Here is a 19919-nt window from a genome sequence, read left to right on the forward strand (position 1 = left end):
TGTCAGTTTTACCTCAATAAACCTGTTCAGGAAGGAAAAAACACATTGTTCTTTTTACTAATCACTGACCATGACCCCAGAATATCTGCCCTTAAATTGTGTCTAATCACAGGAAAACCAGGCCAAAGAGTTCTTTCCCTAACCAATTTAGTTGAGTTTATATAAACTATTAGTAAAACATCACAGAAAGGAAGTTTTAGATACCTAATAGTAATAGATTATTTCCAAACACACTCTACAGCACTTCAGAATACGTATCCAAACAAATAAAATGTTAATTACAAAATGCAGCCTGGTAAAAGGATAAAGAGTAATGGCATTGCACAAACCTGGATTGAATCCCAGGTTTCAAGTGAATCTATTCAGGGTGCTAAATCTGTATCCAGTTCCTCATTTATAAAATGAAAGTGATAATAAGAATGCTAACCATTTATTGAAATCGTACCATGTGCCAAACACCAATCTAAGCACTTTATGTAATTATCTCATTTAATCCTCCCAACAACTATACATTGTAAATACCACTATATCCCCATCTCATAGATGGATAAAATAAGTTACAGAAAGATTAAGTAACTTTGAGGTCATACAGCCAGTGAGTGCAAGAGCTGGGATTTAAACTCACCTTGCAAAATTATTCTGAGGAATGAACTTGAAGAAAGAAGTAAAATACTGTAAGTCTTAGTATAGTACAAATGATAGAAAGTCCCCTCTATTCTTTAAGCAAGTTTCTCTAAAAGAAGTCTCTTGTATTGAAAGAGGAGAAAATTTGTTTTAAAATTCTACAAATTAAACTTTTAACTGATTATGGCTAATAGTATGCACTTTACCCATTTTATCCCTAATTCTCAGTCTGCAAATTACTATTATTTTTCTCTGTTTTATTGATGGGAAAAATGCAATTCTGAAATGTTAAATAACCTTTAATAGTGGCACAGATATAAGTCTCCTGACAAGAAATGGAGCTCTTTCCAGTTTTGCTTATTGCCATCTAAGTCACTCAGAACCACACTCAGTACTTTTTCAGAGACCACTCCTTAAGCATCTTAAGCAGTATCTTCCATAGCAGCACAGAACCAAAGTTTCATGGATTCTGGACTTAAAAACTCTTTGCTCTAAATCATGATGTTTATACAGTGCTAATGCTTTATAAACGACATCTATACACTAACATACCCAATCTTTTTCTTTTTCTCATTTCTGGTTTGAGTAAGAAAACTTATGCTCCAATCTGTCAAAATACTATTATCAATGAATAAATAAAACACAAAAACCAAGATATAGGGACTTCCCTAGTGGCGCAGTGGTTAAGAATCCACCCGCCAATGAAGGGGACACAGGTTTGAGCCCTGGTCTGGGAAAATCCTACATGCAGCGGAGCAACTAAGCCCGTGTGCCACAACTACTGAGCCTGCACTCTAGAGCCCGCAAGCCACAACTACTGAGCCTCTGTGCCACAACTACTGAAGCCCATGCACCTAGAGCCCATGCTCCACAACAAAGAGAAGCCACCGCAATCAGAAGCCCGCGCACCACAACGAAGAGTATCCCCCGCTCACCACAACTAGAGAAAGCCCGCGCGCAGCAATGAAGACCCAACGCAGCCAAAAATAAATAAATAAATAAATAAATTTATTAAAAAAGGAAAACAAGCAGGATATAATATTTGTTGAGCACATTTATGAAGTTCTTTCACATATATTAAATCCTCACAACTTTCAAAAGCAGATACAGACATGGTCATCCTCACTTTACAGGGGAAAAAAACTGAGATTCAGAGTGCTTAAACAACTTGCACCAAGTCAGACAGCTAGTAAGTGGCAGAGCTGGGGTTCAAATCCAGATTTTATGACCATATATCCAGAATCTTCCACACACAAGACCTAATGTTCTTTCAGAAATAAGCTCAGGTGTCTATTCCTCCAAGAACTCTTCCCTGAAAAAGTCATTAACACCTCCCTCTCTGCTACTTATTCTACAGCATGTACCATACACTGAACTGTAGCTACTTATTCTACAGCATGTACCATACACTGAACTGTAATGTATTTATTTATAGCTTCTCCCTTGCACCTGGGAGTTCCTTGGAGACAGAGACCACACCTTACTCATCTCTGTGTATCATCAGAACCTACCTAGCACAGAGCCTGATATCCATGTTAACTAAATGAATGCAAGCATAAATGATTATTTCTGCCTGCTACTAAGACTCTAATCAACAAAATCTTTTTTGCAAGCCATAATTTAAATCACGTGTCAGGAACTATGAAGGGCTTAATAAGGCTTAAAAACCCTACATTTCTTAAAGTCTCAGTCATCCCACCACCATAAAAGTCAAATCCTATATTTAGGCTCAAAAAAATCAAATGCATAAGCAGAGTACTTGTGGTTTGGTTTCATAACATTCATTTTATGTTACCTAAAAGTCAAAATTGACAAAGAAATTAATAAAGAGGAAACTTGGAAGCGGAGAAAAGAACTAAGAGTTAGAAAAGCAATCATAAGGTCCCAACTTCTCCATTTACCAATGTGATTTCATTCATTCCAAGTGAGATTCCAGGATCTGTCACAAATCAAGTTCTTTATGAAGATATACATGTCTAGTGTGTACACCATTCTACTGACCCAGCTATGGGCAAAGAATAGAGGATGAGTGTGAGCTGAAGTATAGTGGACACAACACAAGGGGAGGCAGGGGAAGGTGCAATGGCCACAAAAGAAAAGTCATTCTACTAAAACTCAGCCTAGAACAACATGGTTGGGAAGTTACAGTGCTAACAGACCAGGCTGAAACTATGGATTCACTCAACAAGACCTTACTGGTGCCTATTCTGTGTAAGGTCCAAAAATGAGCTCTTGAGGATAAAAGGATGATTAGATGCAATCCCTGCTCACTGCAAGTAGAGGAGACCAATAAATAATAAATGGATAATTACAACCCAGAGATAGGGCAACCCAGAGACGGGGCACCCAATCCCAACCCGGAAAAGTCAAGGAAAGCTTTCTGGAAAAGGTTAACTCCTAGGCTGAGTAGGAGTTAGACAAGTTAAAAGTTAAAAGGAGATGTCCAGGCCCAGAGAGGAGCATGTGCAAAGACATTAAAGCAAGAAGCTTGGCACGTCTGGAGAACTGCAAACACCAAACAATATACACATCATTAGTACTAAAGGTAAAACATGCAAGCTGGGAGGAGAGGCAAACAACGAATGACACTGGAGAGAGTTCGGGAGAGAACACTGAGCTAACTCTCTTACTAAAAACCATACTAGGGAACCCCATCTAGGAGACAGTGACACTTGATTGAAGGGCAGGCAGGCTTTCAGATATGCTCATTTAGAATGGATAGTTGGTTTTCTCCTCCGTAACTCCACAGCCTGATCAAAATGTACTGTCAACTATACTTCAAAAAAAAAAAAAAAAGTTCTGTCAAAGCCATAAACCTCAAAAGTATGGATAAAATTACCACCAACAAAAATAAATGCAGAAAAATTCAAAAAGCACCCTCCTCCTTTGGTTCTGGGGCAGAGTACTATGGAGAAATATTTGATCCCCTCAGTAATGAGTGGTATAGTTAGAAAAAAAATTTAGAAAGGGGCATTTCTCACATTCACTGACATTTTTAATTTAGAAAGAACTATCAACATCAGTGAACTCTCCAAAACAATTCAAACTGTTTCAACTAGACTAAAAAGTTTAAAAGGTTGATGGAGAGCCAAAAGCCATACTATACCTGCATTGGTTCACCAACAAACCCAGGCAAACAGCCAAAATTATAGACCTTCGCTGCCAGGAAGACCAAGTAAACTACACTCAGAAAACAAATTCCAAAAAAAAAAACCCAATAAATTCAGTGCTTTATTTCTCTAATAAAAATGCTTTAAAAGCCAAAATACTGTTCCTTCTTCACATGCTAAAAGTCACACTAAATCCATGCTTCATTCTAGAAGAATAATATGAATAACAGCTCCAATTTATTGACAGTAATATATACCAAGCACTGTGCTAAGTTCTCTATATGAATTGTCTCATTCAATCCTCACAACTACCTAGGAATTATGTACTATTATTGCTGTCCTTCCCTTTATAAAGATTAAAAAAATGAGGTACAGTAAAGTAACTTGCCCAAGGTCTCACAGCTAATATGGGGGAAAACAAGGGCAGCATAGATATATTACCTATTTCTGAAGAGATTATTGACAATCTAAGGAAAATTCATCCCATTAGATCTCTTCAATTCCTAAATATCCAAATTATTTAAATAGTTTCACAGAGTCTATCATTAAGAAGATTGACCCTTTCCCCACAACAACAAACGGTGACCAGACCCTACCATGCACCAATCTACACAGTAGCCCAGGGGTGTTAGGTTACATCCTACTCTGTGAAAACTGGTTCACTCATTTAGCACCAACTCAATTATTCAACAAAAATGTACTAAACCCTACTAGGTTCCAGGTATCAAGGATACAGAAATAATCAGTGACACACTGTCCTTTGAAGATAGCACAGAATATAGGAAAGACCATTCATAGGCTATGGAGGTAGCAAAGTCTGCGAATAAATCCCACCCTAGTCACTTACTGGCTGGTGGGCCTGAGTAGGCTCTACATCTCTGAGCCTAAGCTTTCTCATGTGTAAAATAAAATAATTATGGCCACCCTACAGTCTAATGGTGAGTTTAAATAAGTTACCACACATAAAGGGCCTAGCACAATGCAGGCACACAATGAATGTTAATTCTCCTCCCCCTAGAACTAAGGTTCCAGGCTGTTATAGGGGTGTTGGCTGAAAGGTAAAACAATGCTCATTATTATGACTTATTTAGCCAACCTCCTCCATCCCCCTCTGCCCAATCATAGTGAAAAACCAAAGTCATTACACAACAAGATCACCTGGCTGTGGCTTCATCTGCATCTTTTTCTTTTTCTACTGCAAATGCTCCAGGTTAAGGGTAGGAAGACACAGAATCACTTTTATACACAGCTATGCACAGTTCTCTAAAGACCACTTCATGCCTTTCTTTCAACACAAGTGGTGGGACTTCCCTGGTGGTCCAGCGGGTAAGACTCCGTGCTCCCAATACAGGGGGCCCGGATTCGATCCCTGATAGGGGAACTAGATCCCGCATGCATGCCGCAACTAAAGATCCCGCACACCACAACAAAGGATCCCGCATGCTGCAACTAAGACCCGGCGCAGACAAAATAAATAAATAAATATTAAAACACACGCGCACGCGCGCGCACGTGCACACACAAGTGGTAAAGAATAAGCATCAAGCCCAATGATTTTTTTCTTTTTTTTTTTTATGTGGACCATTTTTAAAGTCTTTATTGAATTTGTTACAACACTGCTTCTGTTTTATGTTTTGGTTTTTTGGCCACAAGGCATGTGGGATCTTAGTTCCCCAACCAGGGATCGAAACCGCACACCCTGCACTGGAAGGCGAAGTCTTAACCACTGGACCGCCAGGGAAGTCCCAAGCCCAGTGATTTTCTAACATCCTGACAAAGCTGTAAAACTGCTCAACTCTATAAAGTTCTACTAAGTGAAAGACCAACTGCACTCATGCTAGCTTTCAAAGCAGTACTTTTAGTAAAGTTTTAACAAATCCACCTATTCCTTCAATAAGAAATCAGTAAAGCCTGGAAACATAATTATACTAATAAATAAAACTATATCATCTTGTATTGAATTAAGGCAGTGACATCAAACTGTAATAGTGTCATTGCATTCTACATAGCCAGGCCAAAAAAAAAAGAACTATTTTGAGGTCTTGCTGAAGCCACAAAAATCTCAGTCCTTAACTACACATCTTTCTGCATAGCAAAGTAAAAGAGTTATCTCAAGGAAAAGCACTAAGGCAACTTGTGCAATTAAGTTGCAAGCTGAACTACCTGCTTTTTTTCATGAAACACCATTTTTACTTGAAAGAACAACTGCCAGACAAACTGATTATTCAGACTTGGATGTTTGGCAGACATTTTTTCAAAAATGAACAATGTGAGACTGTCACTTCAAGGAAAACAACTGTCAGTATTTGTTGCCAATGATAGAATTTAGGCTTTCAAGCAAAAACTAGAGAAGACTTGTCTGATGAAATGGGTAGAGATATTAACAAATGTGATTTTTTGATACTGTATAATAAAATACGTCAACATTTTAGAAGATCTGCATAACTCAATGAACCAATGTTTTCAAAATGACCAAAGCATGATGACACAAAATTATGCATGAGTAGAAAATCCAAAGTACACAACAGACCAACGGACTTTAGTGTAACAGAGTATGAAAGGCTCACTGATATGGTTTCAGATTCCACAAGATAATGGACCTCTAAAGAAACTACCAACTGACAAGTTTTGGTGTAGTATCTAAAAAAAGAATATCCATAGTTATCTAAAAAGTCAGTCAAGGGAATTCCCTGGCAGTCCAGTGGTTAGGACTCTGTGCTTCCACTGCCGGGGGCTTGGGTTCGATCCCTGGTAGGGGAACTAGGATCCCACAAGCCTCTCGGTGCAGCCAAAAAAAAAAAAGCCAATTAAAACATTCCTCCTGGAACTTCCCTGGTGGCGAAGTGGTTAAGAATCTGCCTGTCAGGGCTTCCCTGGTGGCACAGTGGTTAAGAATCCGCCTGCCAATGCAGGGGACACGGGTTCGAGCCCCGGTCCAGGAAGATCCCACATGCCGCGGAGCAACTAAGCCCATGTGCCACAACTACTGAGCCTGCACTCTAGAGCCCTCGTACCACAAATACTAAAGCCTGCACGCCTAGAGCCGGTGCTCTGCAGCAAGAGAAGCCACCGCAATGAGAAGCCCGCACACTGCAACGAAGAGTAGCCTCCACTCGCCGCAACTAGAGAAAGCCCGCACACAGCAACGAAGACCCAACACAGCCATAAATAAATAAATAAATAAATAGATAGATAGATTTATTTATTAAAAAAAAAAATTCCTCCTTTTTCTAGCCACATATATGTGGGACTGGATTTTCTTTATATACCACCAACAAAACAACCAGTTGCAGCAAACTGAATGTAGAAGCAGATATGTATCCAGTCAGACAGTGAAGAGATTTGGAAAAATTTTAAATATTATTCTATTTTGGTGGAATATAGCTATTTTCATTAAAATATGTTAACATTTAATAAGTTTATTATTTTTAAATGCACAGGTTTAATTTTTAACACAGTAAATACTGGTAGACACAACCCACAAACAAAAGCTCTTTGGGGTCTTTAATAGGAAAAGTGAAGACGCCAAAATGTTTGAGAACTATTGCTATATAGCAATGAGAAGGATAAACTATTGCTACATACAAGAACATAAATGAACCTCACAAACAAAGTTGAGTGCAAAAGCCAGTCATACCTTATAAAAGTTCATAAGTAGGCAAAAATAATCTATGGTATTGGAAGGCAGCATATTCGTTACCCAACCAGGGACTGAATCCAGGCCACAGCAGTGAAAGCACCGAGTCCCAACCACTGCACTGCCAGGGAATTCCCAACGTCCCCTTTCTTGATCTGAGTGCTGGTTACACTTTCTGTGCACTTTTTCTTATATATATACCTCAATACAATTTCTTTTTAATCTATATTTTCTAAAAAAAAATACACCCATACACACACCTGCTTTAGGCTCGTGTGAAGAAATTTTGTTAGCACTGGTCAGGGTAGAAGTAGGGCATTTTTTTTTTAGACAGGTTTTCAGGTGATTCTAATGTGTAGCCAAGCTACTGCTCACCTAAGTAGGTTGAAAAATACTGATCTAAGAATTTAAAACCAGGGAACTTTTACATACAACACAGTAAAAAGAACAAGGAGTTTGGAGCAAGGCAGATCAGGTTTTTAATACAAGCTTCTCTTCTTTTACTATGTAACCAAATGCAAGCAAGCTACTTAATCCCTATAGGCCTCAGTTGCTTCAGCTTCCTCTTCTGTAAAATGGGCACAATACCCTAAACAGGGTAAATATGAGGATTAAATTATATAAGGGAGAGAAAGCACCCAGCATATTGCCTACCACAGATATTCAAATATTAAGTCCTTTCTGTCTTTCCACCTTCATCTCCTACTAGTCCTAAGGCCAAAAATAAATTACCCTCTTGACTCTTGATTTCATCCTTAAAATGAAAATAATGCTACATGACCAACCTATGCACTGTAGATCAAATAAAATAGTATAATTATATTTGCAGAAGTATAAATTGTGTAACTATATTTACAGACAGGGATTTCTGCTACCAACTCAAAAGAGAGAGGACAACACATTAGAAAACTAAGATAGGGAGTTCCTTGGTGGCCTAGTGGTTAGGATTCTGGGCTTTCACTCCCATGGTCTGGATTCAATCCCTGGTCAGGGAGCTGAGATCCCACAAACCGCGTGGTGCGGCCAAAAAAAACAAAAACAAAAACACAATGCTTAAAAAAAAAAAAAAGAAAGAAAAGAAAACTAGGACATGTATATAAAGCTATAAAACAGAAGCTAGAAAATATGAGCATCAGCAGAAACTATCAAGCCTGAAGGACATGATCAGAAGCCAAATCAAGATTATAATCTCTAGTCAGCCAGGGATTGAAGCTTACTGTGAAAAATATATCAGCCCAGGGTTGCTTCAAAATGTCTGTATCTAAGAAAAAGCACAATCTATAACATCATAAAAATAGGCATATTCTGAAAGTACCCAGACACCTGCCTAAAAGGAAAAAGGCGGGGGAGTTGTATTGGAGCTTTATAAACCAAGGTGTTTCCATAGCATCTTTATACAGAAATCGATGGCCTAGGGACTTCCCTGGTGGTGCAGTGGTTAAGACTCCACGCTCCCAATGCAGGGGGCCCAGGTTCAATCCCTGGTCAAGGAACTAGATTCCACATGCATGCCACAACAGAGGAGTCGGCGAGCCACAACTGAGGAGCCTGCCTGCCGCAACTAAGACCCAGCACAACCAAATAAATAAATAAAATATTAAAAAAAAAAAAAAAGAAATCGATGGCCTATTTAACAAAATATACTTTTAGATAAACAGAGTAGTTTGACAAAAAAGATTCTGTACAATTATTTTCAGTACTAAAGATGTGCATAATTTCCTAAGGAACTAAATTTTATAATAAATAAAACAAGAAAAATGAATTTGCTTTAGTCTCTTTGCTCTTCACTAGGCTACAACTTTAAGGGACTTCCCTGGCAGTTCAGTGGTTAAGATGCAGTGCTTCCACTGCAGGGGGCTCGGTTCAGGGAACTAAGATCCGCAGGCCTCGCAGCAGAGGGGGGTGGGGGAGGGACGACAAAAAAAGTCTACAACTTTAAGTCTGATTTCTGATAACATACCAGTGATTGTCAAGCTATGGCACACCCATGGCCTGTTTTTGTATGGCTTGTGAGCTAAGAATGAAACATAGGAGGAGGGAAGAAGGGAGAAGATGGGGAGGGGAAAGAGAAGGAGAAAAAAATAATAGAGACTGTATGTGATCCACAAATCCTAATATATTTTTTTTACAGAAAGCATTTGCCAACCCCTGAGCACACCATCTTGTTGTCTTCTACTTTTGAACCTTGTGCTATACACCATCATCATCAAAAGCCTTTATCGATCCAATTAAATTCTAAATTCCATTCTAAATAAATAAAAACCTACATCTGGAAAAACACCTATCACCTTACTCCTCGTTAGAATATCATACTACTGGTTTGTCATCTCTCCTTACTATGTTCAGTTCAAAAACTAATCATTCACTACCTGCAAGGCACCCTCCAGGACCTAGGACTTTATAAGATGACTAGAACACAGCCCCTGCCCCCAAGAAACTTACAGTTAAGTGAAGGAGCAGACAGAAACAGTCAATTTTCCTAAAACAGGGCAAGTATCAATATTATGACAGAGGCACACACTGGATACTCCCTGTGAACAAAATGGGGGCACTTATGACAACCTTAAGGATTCTGTAAGGTTCCTTAGGGGAGATGCACTTAACCCAGGGGGATGAATAAAAGGAGAAACAGCATGAGCAAAGGTGTGAAACTGTAAAATATCTGTAGAAACTACATGCTACTCAGTATTACCAGTGATGGGAGATCAGGCAGAAGGAGTACATAAGGACAGGTCACAGAAGGCCTAATATGTCATGCTAAGGAGCTTAAGACTTTAGAGCCAATGAAGGGATTTAAGCAAGGGAGTGATGTGGACATACACACCACTGGGTAGATGTTCTGGCTGCTGGGTGGAAGACAGGTTTACTGCATGGGTGATATACAAACTAGTTAGGAGGCTACTGCCCTTGTCTAGGTAAGATTAGGGCCTGAACTAAGGGGATAACAGTAGGAAAGGGGAGATGAGTTTCAGAAATATCTAGAAGGATTTATTTTTGGCTATCGAGATAAGGGAGAAGAAAAGACTAAGAGCACAGATTCATATCTTGAATGACTGGATGAACAGCAGTGCCTTTAAGTTAGGACAAAACTACAGGAAGAGATGATTTTAATTTTTGGGGGAGATACAAAAGGGGAGAGGTCAGAAGAAGGAGATGGGGAAAATGAGTTGTTCTGGACCTACTGAATTTAAAGACCATCAAAATGGATGTATGCAGGTTACCAGTAGACAGTGAGATATACAAGTCTAGAGCTCAGGAAAGAGGTCTGAGCTGGAGATAGAGATTTTGAGAGTCATCACCATACAGCAGCAGTTAAAGCCAAGACTACTCAAAGAAAGAATCTTAAAAAGTCCAGTGAGTCAAGGAGCCAACACTAAGGAATATCAACATTTAATGAGAAAGCAGAAACAATAAAGATGTCTTCTTAAATATCAGGTAGTTTCAAAAGCTTCAAAAATCTCTTCCTGGGCTTCCCTGGTGGCACAGCGGTTGAGAGTCTGCCTGCCAATGCAGGGGACACAGGTTCGAGCCCTGGTCTGGGAAGATCCCACATGCCGCGGAGCAATTAGGCCCGTGAGCCACAACTACTGAGCCTGCGCGTCTGGAGCCTGTGCTCCGCAACGAGAGAGGCCACGACAGTGAGAGGCCCGCGCACCACGACGAAGAGTGGCCCCCGCTCACCGCGACTAGAGAAAGCCCTCGCACAGAAACGAAGACCCAACACAGCCAAAAATAAATAAGTAAATAAATTTATTAAAAAATATATATATATCCCTCTTCTAAAAAAAAAAAAAAATCTCTTCCTGCTAAACAACAGACTGGAAAGAACAACCATGAAATACATTCATTAGTACAGCTCATCTAATGGACAAAGTAAAGATTAAGGAACTCAGTAGGGGGAGGGCTTTCCAGGTGGAAGGCACAACATATGGAAAGAATAAGGGCATAATAGTACAGCATGTCTGGGAATTTGCTTATTTGGTTTGTTTTTTTTTTAAAGGGAGGGGAGAATCTCTCCCCTTATTTTTTTCTTTTTAATTCATTTATTTTATTTATTTATTTTTGGCTGCATTGGGTCTTTGTTGCTATGCATGGGCTTTCTCTAGTTGCGGCGAGCAGGGACTAACTCTTCGTTGTGGTGCCCAGGCTTCTCATTGCAGTGGCTTCTCTTGTTGCAGAGCACGGGCTCTAGGCGTGCGGGCTTCAGTAGTTGTGGCACACGGCTCAGTAGTTGTGGTTCACGGGCTCTAGAGCGCAGGCTCAGTAGTTGTGGCGCACAGGCTTAGCTGCTCCGCAACATGTGGGATCTTCCCAGACCAGGACTCAAACCCGTGTCCCCGGGCTTCCCTGGTGGCGCAGTGGTTGAGAATCTGCCTGCCAATGCAGGAGACACGGGTTCGAGTCCTGGTCTGGGAAGATCACACATGCCGCGGAGCAACTAGGCCCGTGAGCCACAATTACTGAGCCTGCGCGTCTGGAGCCTGTGCTCCGCAACAAGAGAGGCCGCGATAGTGAGAGGCCCGCGCACCGCGATGAAGAGTGGCCCCCGCTTGCCACAACTAGAGAAAGCCCTCACACAGAAACAAAGACCCAACACAGCCATAAATAAATAAAATAAATAAAGATACATGAAATTGCTAAAATTAAAAAAAAAAAAAAAACAAAAAAAAACCCGTGTCCCCTGCATTGGCAGGTGGATTCTTAACCACTGCGCCACCAGCGGTTAAGCCCCTGTTTATTTGGTTTTACAGTAGGCATACATGCTAGAAAGCCCGTAAAAAGAGGTACAAAGTAAGGCGTACAAGAACACTGGGAGGGAAAAATCAAGGAAGATTGTGCTGTTGACATCATGAAACATTCGTAACCTCTACTTCCCCAGTACATCCACATATCCTTCAGGTCTCAGCTCAAGCATTAACTCCCCCAAGCATCTCTCTCTTCCTTGCTCCCTCAGGCAGGTCAGGCCATGTCAACCTCCATCCTCCCCACGGCCCTTGCCCAGGTCCCCACTGTAGCAATTATTCCATTATGCTACAGTTATGTGTGACATGTCTGTCTCCACACTAGATTAACTATAAGCTCCTTAAGAGGAGGGAATTTTAATTTTTGTATCCCATACTCCCAGCACTCCCTGACTGTCATCTAATAACCACTCAATAGATACTTGTTGAACAGATGTCTTAAACATATCTGTCACACACCCAACTACTAGCTCCTTGGCCTTGGAACGCGTTGAGGATTTACATCCTTTGTTTTGCTTTACTTATGATAATTTTAAAATAAATTTATATTCCAAATGTAAAATGAGTGAGGGGAGATACAGCAGCAGGAAAACACTGAATAATAAAAGAATAGCCTGGAGGAAAAGTTAGCTCTAAACAATTCATAAGTAAAATAAAAATAACAACAGTAGTATTTACCATATTAAGCACCAACTACGTATGTGCCATTCAGTGTTCCGGGTTCTTTGTCCTTCTTATCTCATATAATCCATTAACAACCCAACAATTGAGTATTATCTCTCTTTTACATATGCATAAATAATCCATCTCACTGTACTACTCTACCCTGTAATATGTTACAGGTAGAAAACTAAGAGGGTAATGACTGTATTTGTCAGGATAGTGAAGAGCAAACATTGTATACTGCATTCTCCACTTCAAAAAGCGTCAATTGTTTCATTTTGAGCAAGCCAGCACAGTCAATGTAGAACCAGGTCTCATAAATTCACTAGGAGAAAGTCCTCTAGCACCCTCTCTGTCCCACTATATCCAACAATCTTCAAGTTTTAAGGGAGAAACTGTGAACTGATATTCATGTATTCCTCCTCCACTGGGAGAAGAACCCTTTGGAAAGGCAATAAACCAAATATGACAAGCTTTTCACCTCTGTGTGGGGTGCCCTGATTTCATTTTTGTAAACTAGAGAGGAAAAAACAAAAACAAAAAAAAACCCCAACTTTTATATAGTCCTTTACAGTTTAAAGAGTATTTTCACATTTATTACCTCATTTGAGCCCCACTTTACAGGAGAGTAAACTGAAACTCCAACAGATTATTAATGCATTTGGATTTCACATCTCTTAGACAAAAAATTCTTGGGGTTTAGGTTGCTAAGCTTCTGATATGCATAACTAATGATTTCCTATTCATGGTACACTCTGTACATCAGAGAACAGACCCTCCTGTACAATCAGGTCAGGACCAATGTACCAGGCTGCCTTTATGCAAAAAGAAAGATGCACAGAAATTCTGATCAGAAGAGTTAAGTGACTTGCCAAAACATGACATGAAGCTGTAAGCTGGTATTACAAAGAATCAGTATCTAGTAAATAAAAAATCCGCCAATAAGAAAAAACTCTTAAGATGCTGTTCTTTCACAGCTCACAAAGGCTGCTACTACCCTCCCCCATTCCTATTTCCAAGTATGATTGATCCACATCTGGATAATCTGATCATCCATAAATGCAAACTGGCTTCCTCTTGCCATCTAGAATACCCATATATGTATGTACATGCATACTTACAGACATATACTAAAGAATATATTTTTATATGTGTATATATAATATACATACAAATAAGAAGTGCTGCTGAGTAATGGGACTATAGACAATAATATTGCTTCCTTTTACTTTTTCTGTAAGTTTCAATTTCTGCTATGAGCATGTTATTTTAATTAATGGTGGAAGAAATAAAGCTCTTTTAAAATTAAAAAATAAGGATAATAAATAAGAAAAAAGCAAGTCACAGAAAAATACTTACACTATGATTCTATGTATATAAAGTTATAAAGGTACAAAATATATTGTTTAGGATACATACTTGTTTGGTAAAACTATTTTTAAAAGCAAGGGAATGATTCACACAAAATTCAGCAAAGTGGTTACTTCTGAGGGAGAAGGACAGAGATTCAATCAGGTGGGGAATCACAAGAAGCTTTAAAGGTACTAAAAATCTCCTTTTTGTTAAACTGGGTAGCAAAAACATAGGCCTTCAATTTGCTATCATTCTTTAAATTGAAGATTTATATTATATGCACTTTTATACGTATGGTTTATCTCACAATTTAAAAAGAAGATATAAACAGGGTTGAAGAATCAGAATTTCAGGGCTGTAACCCAAACTCTTCCACTCACTGTGTAATCTTAAGCAAGTCATTTTACCTCTCAGCAGTTTTTCTTCTTATTTTATAGATGAGGAAACTAACAGCTAATATATGTTTAGTACTTTACTGTTTGAAGTTCCTAGACTAGGGACTTCCCTGGTGGCGCAGTGGTTAAGACTCTGCGCTCCCAATGCAGGGGGCCTGGGTTGATCCCTGGTCAGGGAACTAGATCCCACATGCATGCCACAACTAAGAGTTCGCATGCCTCAATTAAGGCGCATGGGCTTAGTTGCAAGCTGCAACTAAGACCCGGCACAACCAAATAAATAAATAAATAATTTTTTTTTTTTAAAGTTCCTAGACTATAGTACCAACATACAAATATGCAGATAAACTGTGAGATAATAATACAAAGTAATACCTCCTTACTAAATAATAGATCATAATACTAAGAACTCAATGGTAGGACATACAAGGCTATTCACATTCTAGTCTCTTCTATCTAATAATAATATCTAATATTTTTTAATGTGTACTATGTAACACACTGTATTAAATGCTTACCATGGATTCTTTTGTTTAATCCTCAAAACAACCCTATGAGATTAGTTCTCTTATGCCCATTTTACAGATGAGACCATTGTGCCCAAGGTCACATAGCTAGTAGTAAATGGTGGACGGACTTCAGAACCCACACTCCTGACCACTACGTTAGTTTTGCCTCACTTTTCTCACGACATTTAAATCATCTATCTCTCCCATGACACTGAAAGCTCCTTGACAACTGTTTTTTGTTCATTTTTTTACAATTTTAACTGTATTTAATCGTACAATTTAGCGGAAGTAAGTACATTCACAATGTTATGCAACCATTACCACTAAGTATGAAAAGTTTTTAATGACTTTACTAAAATCACTAGGTTATCAAGTGGTAGAAAGGGGATTTGAACTCAGGACTCTCAACCTCTAAATTAACAAGCTATTCATTCTACCAAGGTACCTGTCTACCAATACCTCCACTGCTCTCCCCTTGTCACCAGAATACTGGAAGAATCTAATGAGGTGAAGATACTAAAACACTTTATATACATTTCTACTGCACAGGTGGACACAGCTGTGAGGGGGAAAAAGAAAATCCACCAAGACATTTCTCCCAAGCGATTACTTTTCATTCTGAGCTCTCAAAAGCTAGGGCTTTTATATAAATATCCCACCTCTAGATCAAGCCTGTAGATCCACAAAAGCAACGTCTCGACCCCGGAGTAAAGTTATGAGGAGAAATGCTTGCATTAGTTAGATTACTCTCTCATCAAATTATGGGTAACTGCTCACACCGGATTTTTATTGCAATACAGAAAGCTTCCTCATAACAAAACACTTTCAATTCCAAGGATAAGTCCAACCTTCGACCATTCTGCCCATTTTGGAGCTACAAAAAAAAAAAAAAGATTCTTAATATTGGGTATTTTCATGTGTTCAATTGTGAAAACCAAGGAAAATGGTTTGTTTACAAGCTGAACCCTGAAGCTTGAACAAAAAAAGAATTATTTTGATCCCGTTGGTGCCTTACATCCCTCTTTACATCCCTCCCCATTTTTTCCCCAGTCTAAGCTCTAATCAACAGCCACTTCATGTTTAACATATCACAGTTAATGCAATTAAGTCCAGAAAACTATTTTCCTAAAGATGTTTCCTCCATCAACACCCTTCTCTACCTTCCAGCATCACTCTTCTGCCATGAGAATGACCATATCATTAAGCTTTAAATAAAATTTCTGATGAATAGATGGAGGTATTGTTTTTGTAGTTAATGGAATACACTTACATCTCCTAAAAAAAATAAAATAAAAATGATTCTTTATGTTTTTATCCACATCTGACAGAATTCTAACCACCTGAATTCCTTTAGAAGAAAATTCAATCTACAGAAATATAGTCCAATTATTTTAAATCTTATCAGGTAATGTCAAAAGAGAATCAAATGAAAATACCAAACTATCTCACCAATGAATATTTATGACATTTCCATATTTTCTGTCTTCTCTCTGTTTACATAAAACGGTGGTACCAAGATTCATCTCTGGATTATTAGCCTGCAATACAATGATGGGCCTAATTGCCTTGCAAACCAGGACACCAATAAATGGAGTCTTCAAGCAATCAATTTTAAGAGGAGGGGAAAAAAAAGGCCTAAGCTCTTTCTGAATACATGCACGTTGCCTGACTGGGAAATAAATTCAGCCTTGTATTTTTCAGTCTCATTCATCAGTTCTCAAGCAAGGAATGCTCCCTTAACCACCTCAAGCTCATCAAATCTATTTAATACCAAATTCCAGGACTAATTTTTAAATGCACCTGGAGGAGAGAGGAAAGGAGAAGGCAGAGACATCAAATAGAAAGACATCTATCACATTCCAGTTTCATCTTCTTCACCTTTAGTTACTGGAGTGGGTTTTTCTCCCCCAACTTTCTTTTTATAATACATGAATAACAGAAGATACTTTCTCCTCCTCAAAAAAAAAGAAGATACTTTCCCCTCCTCTATTCTACCTTAACTGAAGCCCCTCTCAACTTTACCCTTTGTGTTGGTTTACTTCCAAATATGATACTAATACAAGTGAAACAAACAAAAACTAACAGCTTAAGAAGTCCTCTAGAAAAGTCTTTTATGTACCTTCTCTCTCCCCAACCACAGCCTCCAAAGCTGTCCATTTAAGTCCAACCCCCAACCCTCTTGTGTCTCTTGGAGGCCATCTCAATCCTTCTTCTCCAGAATCATCCAATCCGCCTCTTCCCAGCACTGCTCACTGCCCCTCTCCATCCTCCCTGCCCCCTCCATACTAACAAGCCCAGGTTTCCCACTCCTTAATTAGCCCCATCTGCTACCTCACTATCAGCAACCACCTCTCCAGTCCTACCAGTTCATCTCAGACATTCTTTCTCCAAAACTCCCTCTGCCACCTTGGCCAAGGGACATTTTCTTCAAGATACCATCCCCCAACCTTGCTCACCACCAGCCACTATTCTTTCAGTGAGTCCAGCCCAGAAGCATCTTCTGTGCCCTCTGCCTTCACCCTGTACCCAGGGAGCCACCAGTGGTTCTAAGATCACTCTAAATCCCATCCCACTGTGCTCCCCCCGCTTCCCCTCCCCGCCCAATTTCAATCCTTGTCCGCCCATTTTGGGCCTAACTTCTACTTTACCCCCTCCTGCCAGCTCACCCTCACACTCCCCTCATTCAAAGTCCCACCCCCACCAGCTCCTATTCCAACCTCCATGAGCACTCCCCAGGAAAACCCCGAATTCTACCTCCTCTGCTCTCCTAACCCACGCTATTCCATAAAATCTCAACAAATTCCACCACCCCCAGATGGCAAGCGCCCACTTCAAGCTCAGGTCTCAGCCCATGCCAAGCCCCTCCTCACCCCCGGCTCCTACCACCTCTATCAGCCTGCCCTAGGTCCACCCCAAATTCCACCCTCCTGAATTAGTCACCCCCCAGGGTCCTATCCAACTCTGCAGTCGCACTCTCTGTTACAATCAACCCCTTACCCCGCAACCCGGCCCAGATCCCAAGCTGTCAATTGCTCCAGGCCAACCCCAAATCCACCACCCTCAGTCAGTCCCCTCCCCCATTAAAAGCCATCCCACTCCAGTCTCAACATCCATTTCGCCCAAAACCATCCAAATTCCACCCCAACCCTACAGCCCCACGCTCCTGTCCCAGGTCGTTCCCATTAAAAGTCCCCTTCCCTTGTCTCTCCCCCCCCAACCTGCTTGTGTCCCACCCTCACCCCACCCCCAGCCCGCGCCTGGACAAGTCTCCCCAGCCAGCCCGCCGTTCCATCGCGACCTCAACCCCCTTCCCCCAACCCGCGAAGGGGTTCCGCAGCCCCCACTCTCATTCTCCCCAGTACCACCGGCCCAGGCTCAGGGAGAGCGGACCGGGGTAGGGTTGGGGGGGGGGGGGGAGGTGATCTCCTCACCGGCGAGCCGCTGCAGGCGAAAACGGCGGCGGCGGCAGCTGAAGCGGCGATGCCCTTGTCTTCTCTGAAGGCTACAGAGGCGACGCTCTCGCTCCCTCACCCGTGTCCAGTAAGGTGGCGGATGGCGCGCAGGGACTGGGAGCCTCCTCCTCCTCAGCGACTCGGCTCTGAATCCTCTGCAGTAGCCGCCGAGGAGCCCGACGGGTGGGGGGAGGGGACGCTGGGCTGCGGGCGAGGGAGGAGGAGGCTGGGGGAAGGGGCGGGGGACCGCTGAGAAGGGCTGGGAAGGAGGAGCCAGCGCAGCGCCGCGACACGTCCCACAGCCTCAGCCCGCAGGGACCACAACTCCCGGCATGCCCCACTCCGGCCCGCGCGCAGCCTGCGCCTCCCGGCGCGCGCCCGATGCGGAGGGACCATTCTCTCCTTGGTCTCAGACAATGGGATAAAGCCAACCATCCGCGGGTGGCTTTTGTAGACTCAAAGACCACATAGGAGGCAAGTTAGGCACCACAGCGGCCCCATCCCCCAAGGGACAGTGATAGCGGCGTCTCCGACTTCTTTACGCGCGCGCACACACACCCACACGGAGCCCCGCCACCACCTCCCGCTGGACTACATTTCCCAGCATGCCCACAGATCTCGCCCTCCTTCCGGACCCTTCTCAGACCCGGTACTACAGTTCCCAGGGAGTGTGGTCCTTGCGAAATGCTGGGAGATGCAGTTCTCAGTTCTTCCTCCATGTTAAGAAAAAGAAGTGAAAGAGAGGAAAAAAGGAAGGAAATATGTCAACCCACCGAGAACAGGCCTAGATTGGCTAGATCACCTGGAAGTCTGTACTTTCTTCGCAATACCCGTTGCCACTGTCTCGCACCAGAACTAATGCAGCAGCCTCCTTCTGCTCTCCCTGCAAAACTGTAGACGATTTGGCAGCTTGAACCCAAATATAAAAAGAGCGTACTTCTTGACCCAGCTCCGCTACTTTTAAGAATTTACCTTAGAAAGATAATCAAACAATTTGGAAAAGATGAATGGACAAGGTTGTTATCTGAGATTGTTGATTATAGTGAGGTAAACGTAAATGTCCTTCAACAGGAGCTGGTTAAATTATATATACAAACAATGCATTACTAAGCAGCCGTTTAAAATAATGATATGGATCTTTTTCTTGACATCAAAAGCTATTCACAATTTATTCTCGAGGGAAAAAAATTGATAATAGAATAGCAAGTTTAGAATGATCTAATTTATATGGAGCTTGAGACAATGTTCTATAAGTATAGAAAGATTTCAGGAAAGAGGTTCCCCAAAATAACATCTGTGATTATCTTGGAGTAAAGAGTGTCAGATTTCAAGTAACTTTCATTTTCATATTGCCTGAATTGTTTAAAAAGAGCACATAACTTTTTAAGCTATAGAAGTATTTTCAAAAAATATAATTTTCAAATCCAACAACTG

At 41.0% G+C, this 19919-nt stretch overlaps 1 protein-coding gene across 3 annotated transcripts in view; it reads right to left on the minus strand.

Annotated features, from left to right (window-relative positions):
- Nucleotides 1-18769, minus strand: part of FAM168A (family with sequence similarity 168 member A) — a 207904-nt gene extending 189135 nt beyond the window's left edge. The window contains exon 1 of one of the 3 annotated variants that reach the window (XM_082343233.1): nucleotides 18465-18769. The gene's annotated coding sequence lies outside the window, so the exon portion shown is untranslated. The remainder of the gene's footprint in view (nucleotides 1-18464) is intronic. The other 2 variants (XM_082343231.1, XM_082343232.1) reach the window with 2 other exon arrangements.
- Nucleotides 18770-19919: the final 1150 nt, after the last annotated feature.

The sequence above is a fragment of the Balaenoptera borealis genome (assembly GCF_965194805.1).
Source record: "Balaenoptera borealis genome assembly, chromosome: 11".
NCBI lineage: Eukaryota > Metazoa > Chordata > Mammalia > Artiodactyla > Balaenopteridae > Balaenoptera > Balaenoptera borealis.